This window comes from Stylophora pistillata, chromosome 1, assembly GCF_964205215.1.
Source record: "Stylophora pistillata chromosome 1, jaStyPist1.2, whole genome shotgun sequence".
NCBI classification, from domain to species: domain Eukaryota; kingdom Metazoa; phylum Cnidaria; class Anthozoa; order Scleractinia; family Pocilloporidae; genus Stylophora; species Stylophora pistillata.
The window spans coordinates 53,316,613-53,328,996 of NC_142519.1; the positions used below are offsets into that span (position 1 = coordinate 53,316,613).

The 12,384-nt window shown below is 38.1% G+C and overlaps 1 pseudogene across 1 annotated transcript; it reads right to left on the reverse strand.

Moving 5' to 3' along the window:
* Window positions 1-1,909: 1,909 nt before the first annotated feature.
* On the reverse strand, window positions 1,910-12,359 carry LOC148743086 (putative pre-mRNA-splicing factor ATP-dependent RNA helicase PRP1; annotated as a pseudogene). The gene is made up of 13 exons (XR_015996851.1): window positions 12,175-12,359; window positions 10,241-10,430; window positions 9,141-9,325; window positions 8,716-8,848; window positions 7,577-7,822; window positions 6,518-6,772; window positions 5,911-6,169; window positions 5,543-5,739; window positions 5,321-5,443; window positions 4,467-4,611; window positions 4,159-4,209; window positions 3,460-3,578; window positions 1,910-2,677 (listed from the first exon to the last, which is right to left on the reverse strand). The product of XR_015996851.1 is annotated as a putative pre-mRNA-splicing factor ATP-dependent RNA helicase PRP1 (transcript).
* Window positions 12,360-12,384: the final 25 nt, after the last annotated feature.

Genomic DNA, 12,384 nt, shown 5'->3' on the forward strand with positions numbered 1-12,384 from the left:
AATTAGATACTGGTCACTCTTAGAGTTTAAAGGGTTAATGTTTGCCGAAGAGTCTCCAAACATTCACACTGAAACAATACTAATGCTGGATTGTAAAGGGTTCATTGACAGTGACACTTCTCATAGTTAGTAGAGGGGGACTGGTTATGAGAGTTTATGAAGAGTTTACATTATCGTTTACGTACACGATGACAGAGGCTTGAAAACGAGAAAGACAGTCATCAGTTAATTTAATCTATGTTCTTTTAAATAGTTGCAATAATCACAGAGGTTTGCACCAAGCAATACACGATTCGAGACTTTGATAGAACTGAGCTCCTTCAAGGGGAGTACGGACATTATGTGAAAATAACAATTAGCATCTATAAGTCCTTTTTTTCGCCTAGAGCACCTTGTGCTGATGAGGAGTATTTTGAGATCCGTGATGGTTATAATCAGTCTGCCAATCTACTGGGTGTATTTTTTGGAAGGAACACTCCTTATTTTACCCGGTGATCCAGTGGACATAGCATGTGGTTAAGATTTTCACCTTAGCATAGATACTGGTTTCAATGGGATTCAAGATATGAGGGAAAAGTAAGGAATGAAACAGGTCACTCAGAATTTTCAAGTTTAATTTTTTTCATTTTGTATAGTTAATTACAGGAAGAGTAGTTTATAATTTGTATATTTGTTGATACATATCCTGTATAAATGTTGTTGTTATTACATGTAAATCACTTTTTTCTGAGTTTTAGATTTTCTATGTGGTGATAAATTTCGCGCGATTAAATTCCGCGAGGATTTTTTATGCGCAGGTCTTTAACTCCGCAAATTTGAAAACTTTAATCCAGCTTCCAGATAAAGAATGATGTTTGGGTGCTTACTTTCCTTCGTACAGATTAAGATATGTTACCCAAGTAACGATTTTTGCGTAGATGTACTTAACTTTAGACACGGAGTCTTACACTCGATTGTCGGTGTAGGAAGATGAAGATATATAGTTTTAGGTGCACAGATTTCGATGTCTCATTAGTTTTGTGTTTGTGCTTAGTTCCTACAAGCCTAAAAGAAGTCGCAAAGACTCAGTTTGTCCTGCTCAACCATTCTTCATCTTTATGGTGGCCAGCGGAAGGTGGACCGGCTTCTCGTATTGTCTGGAGAATGAATGGTACTGTTGTACAAAACAGCACTAGTGTGAGACTCCGAATCAAAGTTACTGAACAAGAAAGAAATACAAAATACAGCTGCGAGGTGAACGAACTTGGTCAGTTGAAGAGGATTAACATTAGTCTTGTTGTCGAGGGTAAGCTTCAAGTTAGATATTTACTTTAAGGGGAGCTCAGCTGTTGTTTATGCTTATAGTAACCTTACGATTTGTCTTGCGATTATTTTGGGTCTAATGTTGTTTTTGAGGGAAATTGTCTATGATTCCATGTAAGGTTAATCTAATAAATGATATTCATGAAGTAAATCAATTTTAATTGCTGCAAAGTTTCATATCTCGAAAAAATAGAATAACTTACTACAATATTTTAATGATTTTGCGTTTAATTACTGCGCAGTTTACAGGTTGCTCCGAGCGTCGTTTATTCGTATCATTAACGAAAAGAGAAGTAAATGTAAAATAAAACTATATCCATAACAGGCTTAGTGTGAAAAATTGTATTCCCTGTCGGGGCCCGAAAGGCGCTACTTTGTACTTCCGGCGGATGTTTTTCGCTTATTTAATGCGTTCCTCCGTTTTCGGGGCCAAAGTGCTAAATAAACGTGTCTGCGATTTGCCACATTCAATGTTCAATGTCTGGCAAAATGTGTGGCGCAAAGCATTGGTGAAGATCAGTAACAGCTGCTTAAATTACTTGAAGATATCTGAAGTTTTCCCAAAGGTCTTCCTTTTAAACAGTTGAAAATAACAACACAATGAAAGTGTGTTCCTTGGATTTTATTAAGCAATTTTTCAATTGTTTCATGTACTAAGGAGTGGGAAAAATTTCGGTTAAAGATCCCTGACCTGCAAATCAAGCTAGTTTGTAGAACTCAGATGCATGCTGATTACTTCACCCGTGAATGCCAAGAGGTAATGAATATGGAACTTCTTCTTGCCACATTATCTCCACTACTATCACAAAACAAGTAAAGGGAATAACTTAACTAATGGATGAAAACACTTTACTGATTTACAAGAATATTTAAAGCAGCTGAAAAGGAGAAGTTAAATCATTCTCTGGAGTTTCAAAGTTAACATTACAAAGACATTGAAAGCGATTAAAAGCTATGTACAGCAACAAGTTACAAATCAGCAACTAAAGGATTTAGGGAGCAGGTTTTAGTTGGAGCTGCAAACTGTTTAACATGCTTGGATGGCCTATGAGTCTTTTCTTGAATGTTACTGTTTCTATGTCATTAGCTGAAAAAACTTCCGAGGAAAGATCTCAGGAAGCAAACAGAGGAAAAACATAAGCATATCTAGTTTTACTTTTAAGTTAGAAAGAACCAAATCAAGATGATGGCATGATTTTCTTAGCAATAAGGCTTTTTCAAGTTCTTTCTTTCACATGTTTTATTTTTTTCTTAATGAGGTTGTCCACAGTTCATTTGAAGTTTTATCTGTTCTTCTGTAACCTCTCTATAATCCTTTCCATGACACGCTTGGCTTCACACACGGTCATAGTGCCGGGGTGTAATCTTCACCAACCTGTACAAAAATCAAGCAGGAAGCTTTCTTAAAATGTCTTACAATAGTCATTCAAGAGGTTCATAGGTTCCCCTGGGGTTTCCAAAAGGTCTCTTATGCATTCTAGGCTTAATTGATTCTATCCACTGTTCTCATGCACTCCTGTGTCAAGCCTACTGCAATAATGCTACATCTTGTTGTTCATGTAGTAAGCTGAACTATGATTGGTCTATTGCAGGTCAGACACATTCACCACAGCATAATTGAAAGTTTTTTACTTCATTATTATACAAAACAGCCAGAATTCATGTTGCAGTGTGAATTTTCAATCATAGATAACAGATTTGAAAATGTGGTAAGAACATTCAGTTACACTCAGCAGTGCCAAGTGCTCCCCTCTTTGTTCGTACCACCATTTTGACTTCATCTGTCACCTACAACTGAACACATGCATAGCGACATGGAATCTAATTGTTCAACAGACTGACACCACAGCAGAAGGTCTTCTTCATGGTGCAATAAGTGAGCCACCAAAAAAAAAAAGCTTGATGCGTGATTAATAAAGTCATCTTGCTTGATACTGTTGTAACAGGTCTTGGGCAAAAAAGAAACTAGATCCTCCTAGTAGGTCTTGATGAAAACAAAGATAACATGAATTGCCGAAGATCACAGTTGACCAAGATTCAGTTGAATTTGTTTTTGTTGCACTCGTGACAACATTTCACAGATCAGTCACAAAGGGTTATTGTGTAAACACCCCAAAACAATACACTCAAGAAACCCTTGAGTACCACTAACCTTACTGGTCAACCTTTCTGTCTGTACAGGTCCGAAGGTAGCTCTTGGTGGTCAAAACAAACTCATTGTACTACACTCACTCAAGCTTGTGATCCAAACAAGTTGATAGATGCAGTTGTACAACCTAATGGTTGATAAAGTAATAATTATAGTGAGGTAAATTTGAATTGACCTGCGGATAAAAATCAAGCAAGGGTATAATCCTTGCAGTTGTATTGGAGTTTTAAGAATTGCTGAAAAGAAGCCTGGAAAAACCTCAGACGGATGGGATTTAATCCCATGGCTCCCAGGTACTATTTGGCCCTACTGACAACTGAGCTATGAAGTCACACATTTGGAGGGTTCCTTCCCATGGAGTTATCTGCTCTCAGTATGATGCTTCGGTGATCCTACACAATGACAAGTTCTTTTTTTGCTGTCAGTGATGTCAGTAGTTTGGCTTGTTACCAGTCCTCTAGTTGCTTAGCCTCAGCACCCCCTCATCACAAAGAAAAATGGTGTACCCAAGAATCTGGCAAAGACATCCGTCAATCTCCTAGTATATTAGCAAAATCTGGGACAGTTGGGAAACAGTGAAATTGCTGATTGGCTTGGATTTTCCCAGCATAAAACAGAGCTTAATTAACGTTGTGCTATTACTATATAACCTATAGATACAGACATTTTGTGCTGTAAGTAAAGGGAATAGGTAGGTAATGTATCACCTGGTTGTCTTTGACAGTCAGGTAGTGTCCAGACTTCTCCAAATGAGCCACCTACTCATCAAAACAGTAAAGTGGGAGGGATGGGTGGGTGGGTAGGTAGGATTTACAGCTTTAATGGTCAGTGTCTGAAGTACTTCAAATTAGATCACTGCATTAGTTTGGGGAACAAATGCCATTTCTCACCACTCTTCATTTTGGTAGGACATTCTGTACTCAAAGTACGTGTACACGAGTTGGCAGCATCAAAAGAGAACCTGTTTGTGGCCAAACATAGTTTTACACTGTCCAAATTGCTGTAACTTTCAAACACACATGAATCTGTTGAAGTCAGTGCTATGTCGTGCAAAGTTGAACCTGTCCATGATCCTGTAAGTTGCTGTCTCACATTATCAGCCAATTTGAGAGAACTATGTTGGATAAAACTATCATAACACCACTGTGTTTCTTCATGGTCTAAAAATAAGGATAAAAAAGTTTTGTTTGAAATAGCCTGGGACATCTTTGGGCTTTGACTGTTTCAAGCCAACTTACAAATAGCAAAGTACCCTTTCCAAGGCTGGCAAATCTCACAACCAAAAGTGAGTTCCCTTTCTTGGTCCTTGTAAACCCTGATTAGATCAGCAGAAGGATAAGAAGACATTTTGGCTAATCTTGTCTAAAACTACCACAAAATCCCTGGAGACTGCAGAAAGAAAACTGCTCCAACTTCTGCACTAGAACTCAAACAAAGAGTTACATTATACTGGTAAATGCAATGTTACTCATGAACCTGAATTGTCAGATTATCTGCAGATAAGTTTAATCCTTTGACTCCCACGAGTGACCAAGACAGAATTTCTCGGCTTACAACTTCAATACAATAACAAGCAGGCAAGTGATGAGAATAGAGAATCCAATGAGTTGATCCAATACCAAATTCTCCAAACTAACATTACAAGAATTGTGTGGCAGAAAGTGAGAAGAATTATAAATGAGATCTTGGCAATGAAAGGTTTAAATTGAAATCTTCCCCAAGGAGAAAAAAAAAAAAACAAGGTTCCATAATGTACAGAAAGGACTAAAGGGACAAGATTAGTAGGTGCTTTTTTAGTTAAGAATGCACACACAATAACACCAGAAAGCTTGGCATACAATGTAAGTACGGGTTACCAGTCAAACTCACTTTGTTTGTATGCATGGTAAACATTCAGTAAGGTCAGGTGGTCTCCATCAATGTGAGCAAACTTCATCTTAGCTTTATCAGCTGCCTTCTTAGCTTCATTTGGTCTCATAAACACCCGAGGAACTGAAAGACAGAGGCAGGATCATTAATGAATTATAATGATAACAATTTATCAAAAAGTATTTTTAAGTAAATCAACAGGTTGACTTGATATCTGTATACCTGATAACATGGCAGTAACGGAGAGAATTTCATTAGAGCAGTTATGGTCACAACTGGCAATCACCATCTTCAGTTAGCAAGTTGAGGGTCGAGGGGAAACTCTGCCATCATGGAGCCCAGTGATGTGAGGTCTCCATTGTCATCAAGGGCACCAAGATAGTTCAGCAGTTCAAGTGCTCTCATCAAAGTTTCCGGTGCTATCAAACTGACAAAAAAAGAATGAAATCTTAGCTTTCTTTGTTTGGTTTGTGCGCAACCTTTTACTTGCAAGACTTTGAGCTATTCCTTAGAAAATGACACTTCTGGGAATCACCACAAATCAAGGGCTAATACACATGTACCAGCTTGCTCACAAGCACTGAACCTACCAGGAGGATCCATGAAGTCAAAATGCACCAAGTCGTCAATGCCCAACTTCTTCAGTTGTAGCACCACAGTACCAAGGTTGGACCTCAGGATTTCAGGGTTGGTATTGTCTTGCATTTCAGTTTGATAAGCTTTCTCTGTGTACAATCTGAAACACTTGCCAGGACGTGTACGACCAGCACGGCCAGCTCTCTGCTGTGAACTGGCTTTTGATATAGCAGAAACTAACAGTGACTTTACACGGATACGGGGATTGTACACCTATTATAGACAAACCAAAGACAAAATGACTTTACACTCGGTCAACCTGTTAAGGAACAATGATAAGGAACAATAAAATATAAATGCAGAATTAGAAAGATGTAGATTTTTGAGCTTTGTAAGAAAAAGCTATTGATATTTTTTTACCTTGTCACAAACATAGGACAGAGGAAAAGTTCTGAGACCTCACGAGGAATTGAACCTGCACACTGAGTCTAATGGTCTGGGGTTGGATTCCTTAGGGGAACTCAGAATGTTTTCTTTGTCCCATGCTTGTTAAGAGACAAGAAAAACAGTAAAATACTTTGTGAAAAGTAGACAGTACTCAAATACTGAAGTAAGACAGACCTTCTGCTTGGAAAATCCAGGATCTGTAACAAACACCACACCATCAATGGTAAGAGATGTTTCAGCACTGTTGGTGGACACCACACACTTGCGCCCAATGGCACCATTTGGGCGTTTTGCTGGAGGAGCGTCAAAGATGTACTGCTGCTGTTGTGGAGGAAGAGTTGAATACAGAGGGATGCAGCGGAACTCGCCCACTTCAGGTCCCAGGTTATCAATTTCCCTCTTCAGTCTCTTGCATGCTTCTTCAATTTCCTGACTGGGAAGAAAATAGTGAAATGTTAAAAGGCTACTTTCAACTTGGTTTAACTTTGTTTACAATATGTGCGAACTGTGAAAAATTTACACAATGCTCATGTTTGTTGCAAAATGTCATTCAGGAATGGATGGTCCTTTAAAACTAGGGTTAAATGGCACATAAATTTCTAGCTTAAAGAAGTGGCAACTAAAAGTCTTCTTAGTGTGAGATCGATCTTCACAGAAATGAACACTACTTAAGCAGTAGTGAAAATAAGGCCTGAAAAAAATTCACTTCACAGGTTTATTATGAACCTTCACAATGACCAGCTCCTAGTTGGCTTGTTAGCTCAGTTGGTAGAGCATTGCACTGGTACTGTAGAGGTCATGGCTTTGAATTCTGTACAGGCCCAAATTTTTTTCAGGCCTAATTTTCACTACTGCTTAAGTAGTGTTCATTTCTGTCGAGATTGATCTCACACTAATTTCTTTAACCGCAGTTCGTATACATGACTTTCAAATGAATACATTCACCAGCATTAAAAAGTTTTAGGGGTTAATCCTTTCACTACAGAGATCTCATTAGTAACTCTCTCTACTGTCTCTCATACAATTCTCATGATGTTACTTGGGAGAATTTGGCATCTGATCAACTAATAATCCCCTGATTAATATTATTATTATACTTGTCTTCTTGATATTGTATTGGCATTGTAAGGAGAAATTCTGTCTTGGTCACTCACTGAATTTAAAGGTTTAAAGGATTACATGAAACATGCCGATCTAAACTCAAAAGGGGAATCAAGAACTTTGAACACACACCTCTTGCCCAGTAAGAAACAACAAAATGTCGCCCTCCACTTTGTCACACATGTGAATCTGTACCACTGTTCTAATGGCTGCCTCCAAGTAGTCTCGTTCAGGTTCAGGAGTGTAAAAGATCTCTACAGGATGTGTTCGTCCAGGGATTGTCATGAGTGGACATTCGTCAAAATATTCCTGGAATTTCCCGGCATCTAAGGTGGCACTCATGATTATAATCTTAAGGTCATGTCTCTGTCGTACAACCTGTGGAAATCAGACGCATTTTATACAACTTCTGTACGTTACAGGTGTAACAGTGGACCAATGCAGTGTCACCTGCACATGTACTATCAGCAGCATGATTAGTAAGTAAATTGGTCTGATTATTTAAACAAATTTTAGCCGTTGTCAAATGAAGCCGCATTCTAAATGATCTTCAATTTAGTCCAACCATTTATTTGAACATTTATTTTTGTGAACAGTGTCAAGAGGGTTGAAAGCTGGTAGTAGAAAGAACATTTATTTAACTAGACCGATCCATTCGAAGAGAAAACCTATGGCCCACTGATTGAATAAAACCATGACTGTTTTCAGTTGGACCTCCAACAAATAACCAATCCTTTGTGATAAAACAGTTCTTTTCATGTGTAAAATGACACTACTGTTTGCACCGCTCTGCAAATCACTGAAACCAGCCTTTCCCTCACTCAATGTTGCCCATTTGCAGCAAAAAATTAAAATCACAGAAGATCAAGGCTTGACCTTTTCAACTTACTGGCCAGGTGGTTAGTGACATCTTAGATATTACGACAATTTCAGTTTGTTTACTAGCAAAACTGGCAGGTGGAAATTAAAAACCACTGGCCAAAGCTGAATTTCTACCAGTCTGTAGCTAGTGGGCTACTGTTAATGTTGAGCCCTGATGATGAAAAATTATTTGGGGGGGGGGGGGGAGGGGAAGGAGGCTTCCTATACAACGGGTTATTAACCCTTTATCTCCCAAAATGTGATAAACATGTAACTTACTACAAGGACAAAAGAAATTAACAATGAAGTAACAAGGAGTTATATGCGTCAATGTGTCAACAGTTTTGTTGGCTATACTGTGGTACTTGTTAGAAGAATATGAAATCTCCAGATGCATGCACACACTGTACCTCTTTCAGTAGACCCATGAAGATATCAGTGGCAAGAGTTCTCTCGTGAGCCTCATCAAGAAGAATGACTGCATAACGATCCAGTAGAGGATCAGTCATAGCCTCACGCAACAACATACCATCTGTCATGTACCTGGAAACAAATTCAAATGAGCTTTAAATGACAGTCAGGGATGATTACCTCATTTGTTCAGACATCTGGGATAGAGCTACCAGCCAAACTAATGCCTTTGCATTTTCTCACACCCTCTTCCTTCCTGTTTTTTAACTCTCTTTCTCCCACTAGTGATTCTCATTTTGACCTAACACCAAATTCTCCTAAATACTTAATTAACAAGGAAATATTGAGCAGCTAGAGGTAAGAATTAACAATCAGATCTTGGGAGTTACAGAGTTAAGGATGAAATATACTTTGTCTTCCTTACTTCAATATAGTGCGAGGACTAGTGCAATCTTCAAATCGAATTGTGTACCCAACCTCCTGACCTATGGTGACATCCAATTTGTCAGCTACACACTGAGCAAGACTCATGGCAGCAACCCTCCTGGGCTGCGTACAAGCCACACACTTGCGTTTGTCAATGCGAGTTTCAAGACACCACTGTAGGATCTACAAAAGTAAAAAAGTTTTTCAAAATTGTTTTCCTTTTTTCACTACAAACTGCACTTAATGCAAAACAATGTAACATACAAGACAATACAAAGACTAGGAATAATTGGTCTCGGGTGTATTATCTGCCCGTAATCGTGAGAAACAAGTTGATCCTAATGATTACCATTTCATAGTATTAAAATAAAGTGTCTGTTACACTGCCAAGGCAGGGCTGGACACTAATGGTAGCCCACTAGCCACAGACTAGTAGAAATTCAGTTTTGGGTGGTGGTTTTGGGTTTCCACCAGCCAGTTTGGCTAGTAAATGAACTGACATTGTCATAACATCTAAGATGTCAGCAGCCACTTGGCTAGTAAGTTAAAAAGTTAGTGTTGAGCCCTGCAAAGAGAGAGTGGAATTGTGTAGAATGAAAAAAAAAAAAAAAAAAAAAGAAAAAAATTTGCTTGAGAGGAAATGGTGATTGAGTGCTCTTCAATCCAAAAACCTGAACAGACTTACTTTGTTTGCATGCATGGTAAACATTTAGTTTACAACAAACAACAGTTGAGACCCTACTATATTTACAAGGAACAAGGAAAAAATATCTGTTAAAATGTACCTCACTTCCCTTAATTAGCTTCACACAGCAGCTCAGCTGGAATTTGTACCAACAGTAACTAGTATCTACATGTAGTGGGCATCCATTACGCCCAACTGAAGCCTGAATTCTTCCAAATATTTACAGTCTCTAATTCCTCAAATTTCCCCAACCACAGCTCATCTGATAAAGAGTACAATTTAACCCAACTTCTACTAAACTACTAAGATAATTTAGTATTATTACATTGGTTTATAATGCAAAATGCTCACCGTAAAGGGTTTCAAGTGTTTGCCCTTTGTCAAAGCAAATAAATACTACATGTAACTATTACCTGGGTTGTTTTACCAGATCCAGTCTCGCCAACAAGAAAAAAAGCTTGTTTTTCCTTCATGGTTTCCATGAATTTTTCTCTGTACTCCCATACTGGTAGCTCGATTCTCTTCTTGAGAATGTCAAAATATTTGTCTGAGAATAGCTTCCCATTGAAAGGATTGATCTTTCCACGAAGATTGCTTGGATTACTACCAACAGAAGGGAGACCAAAATGCATCAGGAGGTATAGTGTACATAAATTATACTTCTGACAATAGGTCAGAGAGAATTTTCTTTTGAATCATTCTAGATTTAAGGGGTGGGAAGGTTTATGGTATCCAACCATTTCTCACTGGCAGGGCTTGCATTTTTGACACTAACTTTTCAACTTACTAGCCAAGTGACTAGTGACATCTTAGATGTTTTGATAATTTCAGTTTGTTTACTGCCAAACTGGCTTGTGGAAATCAAAAACCACTTTTCAAAACTGAATTTCTACAGTAGTCTGTGGCTAGTGGGCTACCATTAGTATCAAACCCTGTCCTGGTACCAACTCGCCTGCACCAACCTTTGCACTTATAAATTCACTTCAATAAGCTCATTTTTAAGTTTAGGTTTGATGTTTTATGGAATGACAATGACATTATTAAAGATTCTACAATTTTTTGTTAGCCATACACCATTGCAGTACAATAACAAAATCACTAAGATGCTATGGACAGTTTACAACACCTTTTTGACACTTACATACACGTATTATGAGTCAGCAATGTGCATTTCTTAAGTAAGAAACTTTTATTTTGTTTATATAATTTATTATAGTTTCTTGTGTATTTTATATATTAAGCCAGAGAATCAAAGCAATTGTTCAGGGATTTGGATCTCAGCGTCTAAGTGTTCCTATGTTTAAAGCAGTATGCTGGTTGCCTAACACTTTGGTTTGTAAATGACTATGAATAAATGAAAATCATACATATGAACTAAGGAATAATTTAAGGATAAGAGAAGGAACTTCACAGTGATGAACACTACTTATAAGGCAATGGAAAAGTAAATTTAAGGAAATGTAATTCCAGGCTACCAGATGCAGCAAGTGACTGTGAAAACCAAATGAGTGACATCCACCTCTACAACATCCTACCAATAAAACAGCTGAAGACCAAGTAAATTGACACAAAACACTTGCCTCAGGAAGAAAGGGAAGGGTAGCAGCCACTCACAAGTATGTGTTACACAAAGCCACAGAAACAACTATCCATCCAAGGCAAGTAAAACGCTCCAACAGCACTTGCATAGGCATGTAATTTCTCCGTGTCTCACCTAACTATCGCCTGAATTACTGGAAGTTTCTTGTGACATTCTGACTGTAAAATAATTCCTTATCTACATGTATTGATTTTTTTTTTTTCAAATTATTGTTTCTGTCCTTTTCATTTTTTGTTTGTCTTAAAGCAAAGAATTTTATCCTGTTAATCCAGTGAAAGCCTCGACGTATGAATTTAAACGACCTAACGTGAGTTTTCAGACTAGAGTTAATAAAACCACGAGAGGGGAATTCGATGTCTTACAGTGTAGGTGTTCTCTATCGCGCGAATAGTGATCAATTCGGAAACAAATTTAGACAGCAATTCAAGAAAATCGTTTCCAATATTTTCTAGCCTTAAGTATATATAACACAAGGGAACCTCCTGCGAAATCAATTATGATTTCGAGATTTGGAAAATACCGTCTTGCATAATAATTTCACAGCTGTGCAGATTCAAGAAACGGCCACAATTAAACCAGATAAGCTGTGATTCAAATATTTCCAGAGCACTGCCTTCCTGAGGAAGACTGTGATCGAAAAGATAGATTTATTTCAGTCTCTGTACCAAAACCAGCTGCAGATTAATTTAAGCTCGGCGATATTCAAAACTGAAAAGCTGTCCTTTACATGTATGTATCACAGCCTACCTCAACTCCTCCTTAATCCTTTTCGCGGTAGTTAACGAGTTGGATGAGTTCCCATCGACATCTTGCAGGGACATCAAAGTCAAATATTCCTATAAACGTTCTCTAACTGTTATATTAACACAAGCGCCACTGAGACTTCCATCGAAGTTTGCCGGCCAAGGAAATGCAAAAGACACGCGTTTTGATCACGTTATCCCACAAGTCTCCGCG